The 15,631-nt window shown below is 40.5% G+C and overlaps 1 protein-coding gene across 1 annotated transcript in view; it reads left to right on the top strand.

Moving 5' to 3' along the window:
* Window positions 1-7,152, top strand: part of SCAF8 (SR-related CTD associated factor 8) — a 151,973-nt gene extending 144,821 nt beyond the window's left edge. The window contains exon 21 of the mRNA XM_039707632.1: window positions 7,037-7,152. The gene's annotated coding sequence lies outside the window, so the exon portion shown is untranslated. The remainder of the gene's footprint in view (window positions 1-7,036) is intronic.
* Window positions 7,153-15,631: the final 8,479 nt, after the last annotated feature.

Below are 15,631 nucleotides of genomic sequence, written 5' to 3'. Positions count from 1 at the left end.
CACTTTATTTTTGTCTTGATGTGCCAAATTTTTTAAGACTGTTTAAACAAAAGAGACTGAATTTGGGTCTATATTTCAGGTTAATACTTTGAAGCTGTTTTCCCCCACCATTTCTGTTGCTTCTAATCAATTATGAATGTTGTGATGTAAATGCAGAATTAAAATAGTAAGCTATTTTCTTGTGCATGACGTAAGGCCCAAAAATTTATACCAGATGACTGTTCTGGAAGAGGGAAAATAAAATACTTGGGAAAATGTAAGTGAGTATTTACTGAAGTGTATCTTCCTGCATGTGATCTGTAAAATGTAGATATCTGATTTTTAAATATGGTATCTATCACCAAATGTGAGTAATGAACTGTTGATAATGTTGGTAGCTTTATAGAAAATATGAGACTTGCCTTTCTCTATATGCAACTTGTTGCTGTTTTTTGTTAGCTTCATGGAGAATTTCACAGAAATTCCCAGCTTTTTTCAGTTTTCAGTTCTTTTGAAAAGTTTCTTTTGAGAGGGGGCAGGCTGGTGGGAGGGATGGGGTTTTGTTTACTTGTAGGTTTTGTTATTTTTTACTTTGGGTTAGTTAGGGTTTTTTGGGTTTTTTTTTTTCTTTTTTCGGCACTGAACATTACCAGATATTGTGTGTCTTTCCTGGGGTGTTCAGCCTGAGCTCTGATAGAATAATGCCACTGTTGCTTTAAGCCCATAATGTTGCTTTATATAGATCTGGTCTGATTTATAGTGTTGCTTTAAATAACAATAAGAGAGTTCATCTCCCTTTCAGAAAAGGTTTATGACTGATCTCTGCCTGGCTAGGAATGTTTATTTTTCTTAAGTTGCCTCGCTGCAAAAATGTTTTGAAATCAAGAGTCCCAAGCTGGTGATGGAGTTTATATATCTATCGCTTGTGCTCTATGCAGGTCTCTTTACCACTAGAAAGATGTGGTTTGTGATGGATATCACATAGATCAGGCTCAGTTCTCAATTTCTCTGTCCTTTCCCTATTGGCCATCCTATTTTCAAAACTGTATCATTGAAGTGATCTATGGGTGTTGGCAAAACCATCAGAAGCCTCAGTAAGATTTGGTTACTGCTCCTAGTCCTTTGCAATAACACAGGCTTATTTTCTTTTCTCCATAGCTGATGATGAAATAACTTTGAAATACACAATTTGAGAAAAAACCTTTCCACCACCAGGGATAATGGCATAAGGGGGGAGGGAATCACAATGGATTGCTTCTGGATGCTCTTAAAATGGCATGCATCAGCTTTCTTAAAAATGTAAACTTTAAATGTGAATCTTAAAATGCAACATCAGCTTTCTTGCTTGACTTTTGCTGCAGCCATGTATTGATTATGTATTAAGTCGACAGAGGCCGATTGAAAAATCCTTTTTAACCCTGTACCAGGAATCTGTGGGGCTGTGTTGTATCCTGTGGGGTAACTTGTGCTTTGAAAGTGAATAAATAATGCCAAGTATGGGAAGAAGCATGCATAGAAGAAGAGATGATATGTAGCATGTAATTTAGGACACGGAAGGGAAAGCTCTGTTCTTCCCTTTCTGCCTAGCCTGGTTTTCTGGTCTGCCCCATATCTGCCTTCCTAGTGTCACTCTCTGGTGACCAGGAGAAGGATTAGGCTGCTCCTAAAGGTGAGTCACCAACTCTACCTGCCACTTTTCAGGAGAGCTTCCTGAACAAAGGGAGACAGAGCAGCAGGAGAATTATTTGCTTGAAATCACCTGGGGCTTTTCAGCCTGTGGTAAGGAAATGGTGTCTGCCTTGGTCAGAGGGCAGTGAGCAAGGAGAAGGTCATGATATGGCAATGTTTTCTGTTCATGTGTAGAGACCAGGAGAAGATTTTTATGGAAAGAGAAAAGTTAGCCAGTCCTTGAGGCTGTTCAGAACACCTGCAGAGAGAACTGTGGCTCCAAGGGCAGATGAAGCATGAGCTTTCCCAGACCAAGGGCAGCGTGAGTTATGGTGCAGAGCTACAGTCAGGGAAGGCTTACCTGCCTTTTCAGTCTCATGATGAGGCTGTACACCGGCTTGTGCTCAAGGAGTTTTAGTGAGATGTTAAAAAAGAGTGAGGAAACCTTCAAATAATGTTTTCTCTTTGACTGTCTCCCTAGGTGGGGACACTGAAAGCACTGTCTGGCTGGAAGTATACCTGGTTTCAGCTGTGGTATGCACTTAATGCCGCGCACATTCCCGTCGAGTATCAGTGTCATTCCTACTTCCTTGCCCAAGCCAACTAATTCAAGACTGCAGGTCTCTGGCAGAGCTTTGCAAATGCATATTGAACCTCCAGGCTTGGTGTGTTTATTTTGTAGAATTAAAATAATTTTTTAAAAAAGTAGATGACTATAAAGTTCAAGGCAAGAAAATGTGAGACTTGCTAAAGAATGAAGTAAAATAAAAATTATCTCAGAAGTTTAAAACTGAAAGCTTGGTGTTTTGTTGTTATGTTGTGGGGTTTTGTTCCTCCTTTTGAAGTTGAATAAAGAGAAAAGTAGTTTGATGCAGAACTAATTAATCTACAGTTCTCTTGGGTTGAGTGATTTGTGTTCAGTCACACCTTCTTGAGGTAACTCAAGTGTATTAATCAATGATCATCCTTCTAATTAAACTGCTAAGTAGAGAGAGGATTTAGAGGATGATCATTAGTTTTGTGTAGAATCAGTGCATCAAGGGAAAGTAGTGTTAACAAGATGTTCCTTTTTCTCATATGATCAGTCAAAGGTTAGGAAAGGTAGACCATTTCCTTACCACAGGCTGAGTGACAAAATGATTGATCAAAGGTTAGGAAAAAGGTCAGAACATTTGTTGGTGTGTTGCCTCTGAAATGCAAATTATCAACAAAAAAACAGAAAAAAAAATTCAAGTGCTTTCAGAAATACATTTTGAAAATAGCAAGAAGGGTGGGGAAATAAACGCTTTGGATCATCCCAGACATATATATCTGCTTGGCTCTCTTCTGCATTTCACAGAGCAGTTAGGGTAGATCTTGAAACATGGCTAGGGAATGGGAGATTTCCTGAAACAAACACCCAGGCACAGGGAAGTGGAGTCCAGCTTTCCTTGTGCAGACAGTTTCTGCCTTCTGGGCAGAGCAGCAAGCTGTGACACTGCCCTGCCTTTGTGGGCAGGCTGAGTGGATGTGCTCAGCCAATGGTCCCCTCCCAAGGACTGGAGGATTTGCTGAAGCTCAGTGTGTCACTGGGCAGCCTGGGGTCCAGGAGCTGTTTCTATGCTGAGTGTGTGAATGTCCTCTGTTGTGTCCAGTGTGACACGTGGTGCATTTAGAGTTGTTCAATGGCGCTGGAAAAGTTGTGGGATTTTTGTTTGTTTGCTTGTTTTCTGTAAGCAGGAGCAGCTTTCCAGCAGGATCTGCAGACTATCCCCAAATTTCTCTAGGAGAAAGGGGAGGGATGGCTACCCAAGAAAACCATGTGAGGCAAGCTGATGGACTGCTGCAGAAAGCTGCAACAGCTGCCACAAGCTATTCACCGGTGGTTGGTTGAGTATAGATGTCACAGATTAAGTTAAAATATCTCTCTCTGGTGATTGGCAGGGCAAGGTCTGGATGTATCTCCTGTAGAGTTGTTTGCAGTGCATTTTATAGGAGGGTGCTGTGCTGTACTTGGTTTATCTACCAGTGGCTAACCCTGGGGGGAACCACATGAATAATAAGCGTCACTTCTCTGCTCCCTTCTTGCCAGACCTGTTGAGGTTTGGTAGCAGCTCATGCTTCCCTTTGACACACGTGTACTGCAGCTCAAGGGGATGGAGGTGTCTGTAGAGTTGTCTTCCTGAATTGCTCAGCGCCTCGTCATTGTGCACTGGCTTTAACCAGGGGCTATAGTTTTTAATGACGATGCTTTTTTTTGCAGGGCAACCCTGCAAAAAAACCCCCAAAAACTCATCAGTCGGTGTTTGCTCCCTGCTTGTGCAGACAGCACCTGCCCGGAGTTTGTACAGCCCTTCCCAGATCACAGTCGAGGAACTACATCTGCGACTTAAGTGTTGCTATTGTGTGTATAATGTAATTCACTCTTTGTTTACAGTAGAGCTGGAAGGGCCCATGGTAGCTTTGTACTAAGGACTTTGCTTCAGTGCCATGCCTGCTAGCCATTTACTGGTGTTTATTTTTGTGTACCCTCCTGTTCAGCAGGAAAATGAAAATGTGAGTATTAGATGAATGACAAACCAAGGTTGTTGCCATAGCACATACTGCCTAATCTATGCTGTTAAGACTTTCACAGCTATGCCTACTTGTCTGTCCTTAACTAAATGGCAGAGCCTAGGGTGTTGTATATGCCATGCTTAGTGTATGGGATTTTTGTCCTTGTTTGTTGGCAGGAAGCAAAAATCGCAGTCTGGAATGAGTGAGGTTTATGTGACTATTACTTTAGTACAGCAGTTCTTTCTTTTTTAACTACACCTTTATTTCTTTTTTTGACATTGAAAGATGTTTTTTTAGATTGATTCCTTCAGAAGTACTTTGCCCTTGGTAGAAGTTTAATGGGAATTGTTGGTATTAAAGACATTTTGAGGAAAGGAAAAAGAGAGGAGTGTTGTAAGCTGGTATGAGATGCCCATTTCCTCCTAGCCTGCTAGAAAAAGGTACCTGAATGTGTAAAGGACTCTATATATGGAGCAATACTCTACCCTATAGATTTTTCTTATGTTAAGCCTTATTATTTAGGATTGTGCAGATCCAGAGAGATGGGTATTGCAGATTTGGCAGAGCACTGCTGGGAAGTTTGTATTTACTATGGCAAACTTCCTTTAATATTTGATGGGCTGCTTGCGGGGGAGCATTGTGACCTCCCTAAGAGGTTGCTTACTGGGAGGGCTGGAAGCACTTAAAAAAACTTGGCCCTCTACCCTGGCCAGGAAGTTTTCTTCAAACAGAGCAGGGCATCATCCTTAATAAGTGTTCAAGTAAGACCTGACTGGTAGGGAGGGACTCCTGTGATACTTTGCCATAAATCAGTTCTTTTGTATCAAAAGTAGTATGCCACCTGCCTGCTCTAAATTCTTGTTTCTGCCTGTTCCAATGCAGATAGAAGTGTTTTAACTGGGCATTTACAAACCTGTGTTGATTGAGTACTGTGAGATCACCCTGGCTGTATTAGCTAAGAGCTAGCTGCATTCCCCTTTAGGTATGGGCCAGCAAAAATCTAGGAGGGTGAGGTTTGCCCATGAGGGCAGAGCATAACACTGCATTCTTGAAATTACACTTAACTCCTGATACAGATCTTACATTTAGCTCTGTATTAGGTGTCACTCCATGCCTGTCAAACCATTAGTAAAGATGCCATGTCTGTGAAGAACTGGAAGTGTGGTTCCAGCTGGATAGGAAAATGCTTGTGCAGCAGTTTTCACTGAGCTGGAACATGGGAAGAAGAAGGGTACTTTTCAGTTCAGGGGTTTTGCAGATGAGAGCAAGCTATTGCCCCAGGTTTTGAGTCTCAGTTGCTGGTGCTCAGGAACTGAACCCCATGGTGAAGGAAGCCCTGTGTGGCTTTGAGGAGTGGAGCCATGCTGTGCCATTGTGTAGCAAAAGGAAGTGTGACAAAAAATAAAAGTTGGGCACAGTAGCAGTGCTGTGAACTTTGGGAAGGACAATATCTGTGACACATGGATCATGTTATCACAGATAACATGGTAGTGTTATCTGAATGCCATAATCATGGTACTTCCAGGCTTGTCCTGCAGCTCTTGGCTCTGTGTCTCTTACAGCCATGATTTAGGAGGGCTTTGGTGGTCTGAGCTCTAACTGTTCTGCGTAGATAGATATACCTTTCCTCACCAGCAGAGCCAGTCCATGGATTTGGAGCTTAACAAGTAGTTTTTTTGTGTAACAACTAAGAATTTAGTTGCATTTTATTAGTTACATTTTATTACTCACATTTCCTCTTGGGTGTAGCTTGCAGCCTGATGCTGCTTTTTACTTTGCTGGCCTGCTGTTAATTCTCCCATTCTGAGTGGTGGCTTTGCAGCTTGCATTACTTTCTCTTTTGTTTGCATTTTATTTTAATTGAACAGCCTTTATTTTCAGTGAAGTCAGTTTAGGACTTTGCTCTAATTCCACTGCCTTTGTAAGCATGAGTATGATAAAATTCTTGTGTTAGTTTTAATTATGTTTTATGTCAGTTTAACCATTGTAGATAGCAGGATATTTTTATGACAAGGTGCTTTGTGCTGTGAAGAAGCTGTTTAAAATCAGCTGTGCCAATTTGAACATCAGAGAAAATATTATAATACAGTCTGACACTTTGCAGAATGAAAATGACAGGCTTTGTAGAGCATGAAGTTCTCCTTGCCAGCTTTTGGGAGCTCAGTTAGTCACTCTACTTGTTGAATGCACATACACTGAGGATGGCTGGTGTCTGTTTGAACATTTTCAGGTGATGTGGGCAAAGGAGCAGCTGATTGCTGCGCATCAGTCTCCTCAAAAGCAGTGGCTGGCTTTTCAAAGCCTGGCTTGGCTGGTGCGGGAGAACTTCCATGGGACATCTTTGGTACCTGACGTGCAGATATTTTGTAGAGGTCCTAGCTAGGATTTGATAGAAGCTTTAAATATGAACACATGGAAACAGGCAATCCTGTTGTGGTACTGGCATAGTTTGTGGCTGGGACTACCACTGTAGGAAAGGGACTGTAGAAAAGGACCAGTGATGATGCTGGCCTGTTTCAAGCCACCTTTCCTGGTTGAGTATTTCCTAGATGGAAACCTGGATAGCTTAACAACAGCTCTTCTTGAAGCAGGTGGTTGTAATGTGTTGTTTTACTGGTTTCTATTTTCCATTTGTACATAGGAAGAAGTTTTTAGCTGTGAGCAGTCAGTGCAGAATGCGTAAGTGAGGTATGAATTGAGTGATGTTTCTAGATGTTTTTTTTTTTGCATGAGAGCTGTTGGCTTGTTCATAGGAGAGGTTAATGATGTAGTTGGCAGTGGTTCAGAACAAACCTTATTTCTATTTTCTGTCTCCAGGGATACAAGTGTTAACAAAACAATTTTTGTTTTTCAGATTGCCAGTGCTACAAAAATAGAGACTTCCAGCAAGAAGTTCTTCAGCTTGTGAAGCCACAAGGACACCTCAGCCCCTCTCTGTGCTTTCACTCATGATGCCGAGGAAAACAAGACATTTAGAGAGCAAATAAGTTATGCAAGGTTTGTTTGGATTTTTTTTTTGTTGGTTTGTTTCTTTCTGAGTGGGTAAATTGTATTATGAAACATTATAGGCCAGGAGCCAGATAGAACCAGGTTAAAATTTGTTTTGGTCCCTAGGTGTTAATGTTTCATATTGGTTGGGTGTTTTTGAGGCTTTGGAATCAGCCAATAGAGAACATCAGCACAGGGAGAAATGTAGGCTATGTCAACTGTTTCTTTTGAGGCATTAATCCAAGTATTAATGCTCATGACTTCAAAATAGATTGTATTTACAAAACTTCAGTCAGACAAACCTCCAAATCTGTAAACAGCAGAGATACAGTTTTCTATACTTAGCAGGAAAAGGGAGGGGTTTAGGCTTTTTTCTAAGAGTGTTATGATGTGGTAAATTTATCAAAGGAGAGGGAATGGATGAGCAGTATCTGGCGTAGAGTGCATTGTTCCAGAATTAGACAGAAAATTATCAGCAAAGAAAGCTCTACTCCTCATGTCTCACCTAAGGGAAAGAGTGGCACTGCAGTTTAATTCCAGAGACCATCAGATGTCTGTCTGCTGTAGTTAGAAATGTTGAGAATGGCACAAGAGAGAAAGAGGTGCTTTGGTTGAGGGTTTGAAAGACCTGGTGCAACTGAGCTTATGATAGAGCAAGTTTCCTCCATCCTGTTTAGTTTTGTCATCTGAGATAATTTAGAGTTGTTTTAGAGATTTTAAAAGACTTAATCATGATGTTTTGTAAACAGGTGATGAGAGTGTTTATTCAACTTTTCATTATTTTTAATTGCTTCAGCATTGTTTGCTGTTACTAACAGAAGAAACTTGACTTTGTTGTCAATACCCTGGTATCTACTACACCATGTATTCTGCTAGTTATCACAAAATCCAGACTTTGTTTGGACTTTGTAGTAGGAATCCACTGCACAACTCTGACAAATCCACCTTTTAGGAAGTTTAGGCCTATGGGCATCACAGGGAAGGAAAATGGTTGGACCTCAACACATCCTGTTCATTCTCATTCCCCAGGAGTTTGTCCAATGCAGTCACATCCACTGGCAAGGGATGCAGTTCCAGAGGGATTTGGTCTCATTCCATGCTAGGACAGAATTGTTTTTCTTTCCGGACAAAATATTTTGGGGCAAAATTGTGCTGAATAAACAAGGGGAATCTGTTGCAGTGTTATAGGGTTTTTCCCCCTTTGATGCACTCATACCAGGCAGGTGATTATTAGACCCGATTGTTATATAGTATTCAAACACTTAAAAATTAATACCTGTGTGCTCAGTTTACTTTGTAACCCAGTCATCGCTTTTAAAATCAGTACATAATGGAGCATTGCTGCATTTTGTAACAACTTAGAGTTTTGCCACATGCAAGGGATTTAGGGCACTGCTGCCACAGAAGTAAATATGCACAAACTCTGCATATGCTGTTGTTTGGCTGATGGAGTATTTGGCCCATCATTCTCTAAAACAGGCTATTTTTAATACTAGCTTATACATTCAGGATATATTATAAAATTAAAATGGATTTGGAGGAGTGGTCGATGTTCTACTGAACATGATTACAAGAGGTCTAGAAGGTCTTCTGAATTCTGGAGTTTCCCTCCTCAAAAAGGCAAAGTAATACAAAGAAACAACTCAAAAATAGTCAACTTCTAATTGATTTTGATAAAAGAACAGCTGTGAAACTGTGCCATTGGTTGATACAATTAGACTTACTGTTCCAGTGTTTTGTGCCATTCTTTATTGCCATAGGTTAAAAGTGTCACTGAGATTTTATGCACTCCATAAAAGTCCTAATTTTCTGCATTAGTCAATCTGTTGGGAGTTTTTTTGGGGAGTTTTTTGTTTGTTTGATTTGTTTTCTTTGACCTGTATTGATAAAACGAAGTATTAAATCTTATTCTAAAATTTAATGACACTACTGTCTGTTGGGGTGTCTGTTCTCACAAGCACTGGTGCTTTTTGCCATGTTTCAGTGCTTTGGGAGGGATGCACCGCTTATTCCCTTGCAATTTCTTAAGCTTTTTAGCAGCCAGTATGTTTTGTTTCATTTTGCCCACATGCAGCTCTCCAAAAAACAGTGACAACCCAGTGTGAGCTTGTCAGGGGCAGAAGGTGAATTTGTGAACCACGTGAAGGCATGAAGGAGAAAATTATGGCATACAGATTCCTAATGATAAACACACCGAAAGCATCCTAAAATTATAAACCAGTCTGGTGCAATAAAGCTCTAATTTGCATTTTGGCTAAGGCGTAGCTGCATTTTTGGACTATCCCTTTAATTTGGTTCTTTTAATTACCTGCTGATGAGTTCCTGTGGTGGAAGCAGCAGGAGCTGTGCCTGAAGCAGTTTCCTGGCATAGTGGTTTCTATAAGACAGAGCAATGGGATTCCTAAGGTTACTTTGAAATCTGGGGTCTCCTGCTGTAAACCAGCAGACTGACACGAACAGGAATCTAATTAAAAAGTCGAAGATATTGAATAAAGCTCACAAATGCCATCTGTTCAGCTTTTCAACCTGAAATTACTCTATGAATTGCAGTAACAAGTTTGATTGTTCCTGCATTTCTGTAGCTGAATTTTGTTACAGCAGCCACCCATACAGGCAGAGTTGTGCAGGCTCTGTTGGTGTCAGTAACTGCTTGGACCTCTTGAAGTATTCCAGCAAAGGGTGTTGGGGCGATAGTGCTGGATTAAAGCTTAATCTCATGAGGAAGGCATTGATACCCTTCAAAGGCCTTGCGCTGATTTACTAGCCTAGAGAATGCCTGGAAAGTGGCAGCACCCCATCTGTAGACTTTTGCAACAAATTCTTCCCAGGTTAATGTAATTAAAGCAAGGCCTGCTTATTTACCTTCTTTGGAAGTGAAAGTGTTACTCATGTGGTTGGTTGAAGGAGTAAATGCCAAACAAATTTATTGACTGAGGAGGGAAAAAACTCCACCAAGTTTGTGATAGAATGATTGGGAAGCAAATTAAATGTGAAAAGACCAATCAGTGTTTTGATGTAAACTATGGAATGGAGTAATCTTAAAAACTCTTTCAGTAATATATGTTGGCACCAACAGTGTGCATACAGCCTTTATAAAAAAATGAAATAGGGACATTGCAGAAAGAAACTTCGTGGCTATTTGGGCAAGCCACTGTGCCTGCTCATGTGTAGTATACAAGAGGAAATGTTCAAAGCAGTCTGAGGAAGCAGAAGAAAACTTCTGTGTACTGATGGAAGTCTTATGGCTTGCTGTTAAGTTCTGTATCCAGGAAGCAATTTCTTATTGACAGACAACTGTGAATAAACTCAGTAATTTACTAAGAAACTGATTTCCTAAGAAAATCAATCTGGTGTATGCATTTTTTGTAATATTACTCATAAGAAATATATGAGGCCCTAAAGTCTTCAAGGTAGGATATTACTGTCTCCAAAGCTAGCTCTCTGTAGTTACTGCCTACCCTTATCTCCTAGTTGTACATTGCTCTCCAATATTACTCGTAAGAAATATATAAGGCCCTAAAGTCTTCAAGGTAGGATAATATTACTGTCTCCAAAGCTAGCTCTCTGTAGTTACTGCCTACCCTTATCTCCTAGTTGTACATTGCTCTCCCTGCTTCCCTGGTGTTCTCTGTCACAACCGTGGCCTGCACATGCCTGTGCACATCCACAGCTGGTCTACACCATCAGCAAGGATCACCAGCCTTACTGAAGATGACACTAAGAAGTTAGGCATGCCTGACAAAGTTTAAGGGTGCTAACCTCCATCCACAGGGCATCTCCCTGTTACATGTGTTCAGTTTGACGCCTCTGTGAGCTGGCACTGCTGACAGAGTGCTGGGATGAAAGGATCAAAGTGTCACCTTTTCCCTGTGGAGCTGTTGGGACCATGGTCTGCGGACCATGGTACCATGGGAGGGGGAACACCACTTCCCAGGGGATCACACAGGGTGCTGACCTGTGACCCTGCTGGCATAGCTAGCAGTGTGCCTGCTCTCACTCTGCAGCAGTGAGATGTAGCTCATCCATCCTTCTGGAGAGCCCATCCTGCCCTGCTGTAACGCGAGGTGATGGGCAAGGTGTGTGTTGGCAGTGCAGCTGATATCTAGAGAGCATTCCCCCAAGGTTTTCCTGGCCTGTATGGCCAAGCCTTCAGTGGTGCCCTGTGTGTGAGCACGGGAGCAGAAGGAGTATTTGTGTTTATATTTCTCTGAGAGGCATTTTACTGAGGTCACTGTTATTCTGGATAGATGCTTGTTCTCCCACCCGAGCCTCAGCTCTGTCATCAGCAAGGATGTCTGTGGACATCCTTGCTTGGTGTTCTCACAGCTGCTGCTCCTTGTCTGCTCAGAAATGTACATCCCTGATTGAGGATGGACTCTCGTTTGTGCTCCACCATTCCTGTGTCCTGGGAGATCTTACAGTGAGATCTATTGGTGTATTGTCTTCTACCCTGACATATCAGAGAGGTCTCTTTTTTTTCTTAAAATGATGAACATCAAATATTCCCTGCAATCATCAGCTGAATTTGCATATAGAGTAGTCTCTTGAAAGCCATGTTATACTTTCATATTGGAGAATGACATTTTAAAATCATTGACTGTGTAATACAGGATAATATTAAATAGGATAGCAAAATGATCTTGGAAACTGGAGATTCAGAAAAGAAAATCATGGGTAGCATCTATTGAGAATCTTCACTTCAAAACTGAGTCAGTATTTCTTCTTAGCATGTTCATGCCTTGCAGAGCTTAGGAGTCTTATCAGAGCATTGTGGACAGTATTAAAAAGAAATTTACAGGGGATTTCATTGCTCTAAAGGATAATATTTAAGGAAACATTGCCTCTTTGTATTTGCTGTTGCAACCAAGCTTGGTGCTTAATGCAGTGCAAATGTCACATGCATTTGTGTGAACTGAAATTTTAATTACTGTTCTGCCTGCCTGTTGTTGGCATGGAAAAATAATTATTGATTGAATTGAATAGAACAGGTGTACCAAATTTGAAGTTTTTATAAAACCAGTTTTAAATACTTTTTATTTTTCAGAAAGAAAAATGTAATGCATAATAATCCACTAGTACTGGGTTCACTGCTGTTCCCTGTAGTGACACTACTCTGGTAGATATTCCTACAGTGTTGCAGAAGTTGGTTTTCAGGTGGGCTGGGCCAGTAAATGTTGCCTCAGCTTATGCATTGAGGCCTTAGGTGAAAGCTCTGCTCTTCATACAGAGATGCAGCTGCTGTTTAGGTTTCCCAGAGTGGGTAGTTTGTCTATAAATAACAGTTGTTGCTGGAGTCCAGTATGTCATAAAAGATATTTGGCCTTTAGGTATGTTTCTCACGTTGGACTTATCAAGCCATTTGATTTCCAGAAGTGCTGTTCCTTTGAAGCCTCCGCAGCATATCTGAAGAGGTGACAATATAGTTGCAAAACACCCTTTGACTTGGGACCAGAGCCAAATGGTGCCACCCACTCTCCTGCAAGATCCCTTGCACCCTGATCACTGAGGAACTTACCTCAAACCTTAAACCCAAACAAACAAACAAAAAAATCACCAAGGCCACCCCAGTTTTGGGAAGTGCAGTGCTCTTGACTGAGTCACTGCAAAACTGAGTTTTAATGCTGTGGATCTTTTCCTGCACCATTGAAATGCAACTGGCGCAAGAGCTGCTGTGTTGTGTTTTGCTGGGCATGAAGCAGTGGGAAGGGCAATGTCCAAAGCTTTGTCACAGGGAGTGATAAATAAACTACCCAGGCACTGAACCTTCAGCTTGTTGGCATAGCAGGGGGAGGGGCAGAAATGGCATGGTCGAGTATCAGGAGTAGTGATTAAAGCAATCTTATTTATTGTTTTAGTTTTCTATCTCCGAGCCTTTTCTGTTTTCTGAGTTGGCACAATGGATGAAATTCTGTTGATGTTAGTGGGAAGTTTGACACAGTGTTTTAAGGTAGTTTGAGCATTAATGCAGCATTTGTGTATTTTACAATTCCTTGATTTGTAGGCAGTAGTGTAAGTACTAGGTATCTTTCTTCGGTTACCTTAAGAAAATCATATTTATTTTTGCAGTGGGAAGTTTCATGTAATTACAGAAAATTTTGTACTGATTTTTCTCAAAACTTCCTAACTTCCTTTTTTTTTTGTTTGTTTTAGTGGTGTACAGGAAAGGGCGTTTTTACTGGCAGACTAACTAACTTAAGAGAAAAATTAACAGTATCTTGACTTAAGTTATACAGTCATAAAACAGGTATTATTTATGAATAATGAAAACTCTGGAGGAAAACATCTGTCTGAATAAAAAAAAAAGTGTTAGGGAATGACATGGATGTTCTCCTGATTGCAGTCTTGAAACAGCTCTACTAATTCCTTTAGTGGATAAGAAAAAGAATTACAAGAAATAATTGCATTTAAAGTCAGTGTAATCTGCTTGTATAGACCCTTGTGTATTCAAATTACTGTAGAATAGTTCTGCTCTATTTCCATAGAAAATAATGTTCTATGGATGCCTCATAGATTCTTAGCCTATGACACCAATGTCACGTCTTTTTTAATATACTGTAAAGAGATCTGCATATGTGACTTTCATATATATAATTTTCCATTAAGAGGCTGTATCATTAAGGGTGGGTGGGAATAGTAGAATATTGAATAATAATGAAATAGTATTCTGAGATATTTCTTCATTTTCTGGCTATTTTTAACTGGTAAAATTTACTTGGATGGAAAGCAGTTTTCTATACTGTGCATTCAGTTAAACCCTCATGAGGTATGTCTTAGCATTCCTTAATAAAATTCATGTTAAAATGTTATTGAGTTCATCTGGTTTCCAGGATGTGGTCTTCAGTTGCACATTGGCAAACCTGACTAGAACACAATTATTTTTTTGCATCTGTTGATATCTTTCTCTAACCTGAATTAGTAAGTGCTGTTGAGGACAGGAACTGAATTTTTACTCTATCCATTACCTGCCACAGTTGGAGCTTGTGGGAAGGGAACAGATGCTTTTGAGCCTTAGCAGAAGGCTCAAAAGCATATAACATGCTAACAGGATGTTATGTGAATTGTGCCAGGGTTAGTTCATAGAATCACAGAATGATGGAAATGTTTTGGTTGAAAGAGGCCTTTAGAGTTCCCCTTACGACTCTACCCCTCTGCAATGAGCAGGGACATCCTCAACTAAATCAAATTGCTCGGAGCTCTGTCCAAGCCTGGCCTTGAATATTGCCAGGGATGGGGCATCTACTACCTCTCTGGGCAATCCAGTATTTCACCACCCTCATAATAGGAAATTTCTTCCTTATATCTAGCCTGAATCTGTCCTTTAGGTTAGAACAAATAGCCCTTGTCCTATCAGTGCAGGACGTGCTAAAGTCTGGTTTCATTTTTCTTATATGCCTTCTACCATGGGGGAGGAAGAAGAGAAAACTTTGGCATGAGGCTCACTGCGACTTTGCCTCCATATGACCTTCTTTTCCCCAGCCATTACATGAGCCTTCACCAGATATTAATCTTCAGTTTTCTTGTTTTCACAGCCGTTGCAGGCCTCCCCCATCTGTCCATACCCACTGTAGGTGAACCACGGTAGGACTGAGCAGCTAGTACCCAATAAAGAATATTTCCAGGTCACAAATAACCAACTACTCCATACCTTGTTGCCTCGTTCATCCTTTTCTCCTCTTGGGACCCAGAAGCCTGGGAAGAGGGAAGCCTTTTTGGTGCTTGTTCATTCCTTGCGTCAGCAGCATCTGGGTTGTTTCAGGAGCTCAGCAGATTGCTGTGCTAGAGCTTAGGAAATGATTGTAAGATGTCTGTGTTGGTTTATTTCCTGTGTGTCATTTCCTGTGATATTTCTACAGAATAGCCCTTTCTGTTGTGCAGACATAAATCACCTGTGCCATAATGATTCCATAGAAAATGGAGCAGTGTGTTACCCACGCAGTGAGGCTGTAGTGCTGTCTACTAATGCTATTAAATATACTTTATATAGTGGTAGATTTCTGGAAAATCAAGAGTGAGTTCCTGTGGGAGTAACAAAATAACAAATTTATGGACATTTGTGTCTTATTTTGTGATAACTCTATAAGTATTTCTGGATTTTGAAATGCTTTTGGAACAAGTTGAATTTTTAGCTAATGTATATATTCTCTAGCTTTACATGCTGTCATTTCTTTGCTGTTGCTTTTGTCCTCACCAGAATATTTTTCACTTCTTCTTAATAAAATGTGAAATTAGATCAAAGTATTAGCAAATAGCACAGGATTGGCTGTATACCCAGCATCTCAGACTCAGTATTTATCCAGACTATATATAGCTGATTGATTAAAGTGGTTTCAGGTTTTGTGCAAGTCAAAAAGCTATTTATGTGTGTTGGAATAAAAGACATAGTGTTGAACAAAGTTTTGATTATTCCCAGAAGTTGGAAATAAAAAGGTATTTGATTTCCAAGACTTCTGTAGAATCAGTA

The sequence above is a fragment of the Passer montanus genome, unplaced genomic scaffold (assembly GCF_014805655.1).
Source record: "Passer montanus isolate IOZ18808 unplaced genomic scaffold, ASM1480565v1 scaffold2, whole genome shotgun sequence".
Taxonomy (NCBI): Eukaryota; Metazoa; Chordata; class Aves; order Passeriformes; family Passeridae; genus Passer; species Passer montanus.
This window is presented reverse-complemented; position numbering and strand designations above follow the sequence as displayed.